Here is a 4,017-nt window from a genome sequence, read left to right as displayed (position 1 = left end):
GTTATTCTGCTGACACTACAGGGGCACTGCAAACGCACCTGGCCCTCAGAAACTTCTTCAGAAAAATCATGCACTGAAAATGCTAATTGGCACTCCCTTCCTTCCGAGGCCCGCTGTGTGCCCACACAGTGGTTTATAACCATGTTTGGGGTACCGTTCTACTCAGGAGAACCTGCGTTACATATATTGGGGTGAGTTTTCTCCCCTGTTCCTCGTGAAATTGAGAAATTTCAAACTAAACAAACATGTTATTGGAAAAATTCTATTTTTTCATTTTTACTGTCTTCTTTTGAATACTTTCCTCTAATACCTGTGGGGTCAAAATGCTCACCACACCCCAAGATGAATTCCTTGAGGGGTGTACTTTCCAAAATGGGGTGACTTTTGGAGGGGGGTTATTCTGCTGACACTACAGGGGCACTGCAAACGCACCTGGCCCTCAGAAAATTCTTCAAAAAAATCATGCACTGAAAATGCTAATTGGCGCTCCCTTCCTTCTGAGGCCGGCTGTGTGCCCATACAGTGGTTTATACCCATGTTTGGGGTACCGTTCTACTCAGGAGAACCTGCTTTACATATATTGGGGTGAGTTTTCTCCCCTGTTCCTCTTGAAAATGAGAAATTTCAAACTAAACAAACATGTTATTGGAAAAATTCTATTTTTTCATTTTTACTGTCTTCTTTTGAATACTTTCCTCTAATACCTGTGGGGTCAAAATGGTCACCAAACCCCAAGATGAATTCTTTGAGGGGTGCACTTTCCAAAATGGGGTGACTTTTGGGGGAGTTCTATTCTGCGGACACTACAGGGGCTCTGCAAACGCACCTGGCGCTCAGAAACTTCTTCAGAAAAATCTGCACTGAAAATGCTAATTGGCGCTCCTTCCCTTCTGAGCCCCGCTGTGTGCCTATACAGTGGTTTACGCCCCCATATGGGGTACCGTTCTACTCAGGAGAACCTGCATTACAAAATTTGGGGTGCATTTTCTCTCATGTTTATTATGAAAATGAGATACTCTAATCTTAACAAATATATTATTGGAAAATTTCTATTTTCCATTTTTTTCCGGCCTAATTGTGATTACTTTCCTCCAGCCCGTGTAGGGTTAAAATGCTCATTATACCCCTAGATTAATTCTTTAAGGTGTCTAGTTTCCAAAATGGGGTCACTTATGGGGGTTTCCAGTATACAAGCCTCCTAATTCAACTTAAAAAAAGAACTGGTCCCTAAAAAAATCAGTTTTGGAAATTTCATGAAAATGTGATAATTTGCTGATACATTTCTAAGCCCCGTAACACCCTATAAAATTTAAACATGTTTACAAAATGATGCCAGAATAAAGAGGACATATTGATAATGTGACTTACTAACTAATTTTTGTCATGTGACTTTCTTTTTTTAGAAGCAAAGAATTTAAAAGTTCGTAAAGTGCAAAATTTTCAAATTTTTCATGATATTTTGATGTTTTTCACAAAAAACACACAAGACAGTGACCAAATTTTGCCACTAACATAAAGTGCCATATGTTAAAAAAAAACAATCTCAGAATCGCTAGCATACATTAAAGCATCACTGAGCTATAAGCGCATAAAGTGAGACAGGTCAGATTTTTAAAAATGAGCCTGGTCATTAAGGCTCAAATAGGCTTGGTCCCTAAGGGGTTAACATAGTGACATGGTACACTCTGTTTGATCAAATGGTTTGCTAAGATCCTAATTTTTTAATATCTATAGAGCAGGTTTATATCGTGTGTACGCCGGGGAGGAGTATGTACGGTAAGTACTGGTACCTGTAGGTTGCTGTTGCACTTTTAGTTTTTTTGTCTGTATTTTAGCCACATGTGGTGAGCAACCTAGAGTGTGAACAGGGGCATAGGAGTGCTACTATTTTTAGTTTTTTATCTATCTATCTATCTAAGTAGAATCACTGCGGCACTCCGATGGAAAGTCAAACGTGAATTTATTTTTCCCACATCAAGCAAGCAACGTTTCAGTCCTACGTTAGGACCTTTTCCAAGCTAAAGGTAATGTAGGACTGAAACATTGCTTGCTGGATGTGGGAACAATAGGTTCACGTTTGACTTTCCATCAGAGTGCTTGGTTGATTCTACTTCTATATCTATATTGCTTTGCAACTGTGGTTCTAAACTGCACGTCGCTGGCACCCATCTTTATTTGATTCCTGAGTGCTGTTCCCGTTCCACAATATCTATCTATCTATCTATCTATCTATCTATCTATCTATCTATCTATCTATCTATCTATCTTTCATCTCTTATTCCCTTTTTATGTCTGTTACCCACCCATCAGTCTGCCTACCCATTGTATCCATCCATTTTTCCTCCCCACGCATAGCAGTTCTAAAATCCCCAGTGTAGCGACTTTCACCTATTTTTAAAGTGCTGGATTTTCCTTCCACTGTGATGCATGACAGGCCATCACAACTAATGAACTCAGCAGCAGGATTAAGGCAAGAATTTAACAGCATTGGTAGATTCATGATATCATCACAGGTTTCTTGTCACTTCATAAAGCCTACCGCTTGATAAATTGTAATGTCACTACAAAAACATCTCCAGTGTATGGGTGTTAGTACAGTCACTCAGGGCATTATTAAAGTGCCTGCCAGTGGCAAATATTTAAGATTTTATTATTATGGTTTAGCTAAAATAAAAAAAAAGAGGGGAAGAGTCCCTGTAAATGTGTAAGGCTTAGAGGAGTTCTGTACAGAGGAAAATGTCAGAAAATGTGAACTATATCAGGCATTCCGAATAATACCTGCGGGAAAGTGAGTAAAAAAAATAAATTATATATATATGTCACAAAAAGTCAGAACAGAATAAGCTTTAGAATAGGGTCTAGTAATAGGCTTTCTTGAGAAACGTGTTTTTGTAACATGTTTTTTTTGCCCTTCAAATATACCACAAAAAAGGTACTTTCCTGTTACTCCATTATTCAGCTTACTCGGTATTTGATTAGCTGGGGCTGCTGAACTTGGATACAGCTCTAAGGTTGTCTGGAAAACATGGATACAGCCAATGACTATATCCATGTTTTCCACATAGCCATAGGGCTTTATCCAACTTCAGCAGCCACCGCTAATCAAATGCCGAAAGTTCGGGTTCGGATCGACTCGAGCATGCTCCAGGTTCGCTCATCTGTAGTTGCAAGTCATATGATTTTCTTTTAATTCAGTCATTGTCACTCTAGGATTTCTATTGAAGAATGGGAGGAAAAATGCCAGGAAAACTGCACACTTTTTAATTTTTTTTATTTTTTTTATTTAATTTAATTTTTTACCTATAGGTCCATGGGAGGAAAAACACCACTGACTATGTTTAAGAAAAACTTTACTTGACCCAAAAAGACAAAGATGCATTGAAGATGTAGTGTTCTACAACCCTATTTAAAATATAAAGAAATGGGTGGGCACTACTACTGAAGTGACAGTCTTTATGTAGAAACAAACCTACTACAACACCCAGGCACATAGAATTAGACACATCCATTATCATCATTTCATTAATGCAAAAGTCAATAGACGATAAAGAAGACGAAAAGGGCAAACACTGCACACATATTATACAAATATATAAATGGAAAAAAAATTACCCAACACAATTCATCTATGGAGAGTGTGGGGTGGGTTGGCAAACTGAGGGATAAAGGTGATAAAAACACAGATACAGAGACTGCTTTCTCACTGTAGTTCTGGATTAGACTGCTTAAGTACTACTTTATAATGTCCTCCATGCTGTTGCTACTTCTGAGGGTTTGTTAGAGAGGTAAAAGAGCAGGAACCCATTTTCTGTGTGTAATGTATTCAAGCCGTTTTAGAAGTTAGACCCCATTCACTCTGCAGCTGACACTTACAGATGGCACCTGGGGGAACCTTTACCCTAAACAAGTTATATAATTACCAGAAATAGTACTGCTCTTCATGTACATACACTTGACAGTGTATCTGAAAGGTCACCTAAAACAACTAGTACTTATTGCAGATCCATACGGAGCCTT

The sequence above is a fragment of the Dendropsophus ebraccatus genome, chromosome 3 (genome assembly GCF_027789765.1).
Source record: "Dendropsophus ebraccatus isolate aDenEbr1 chromosome 3, aDenEbr1.pat, whole genome shotgun sequence".
Taxonomy (NCBI): Eukaryota; Metazoa; Chordata; class Amphibia; order Anura; family Hylidae; genus Dendropsophus; species Dendropsophus ebraccatus.
This window is presented reverse-complemented; position numbering follows the sequence as displayed.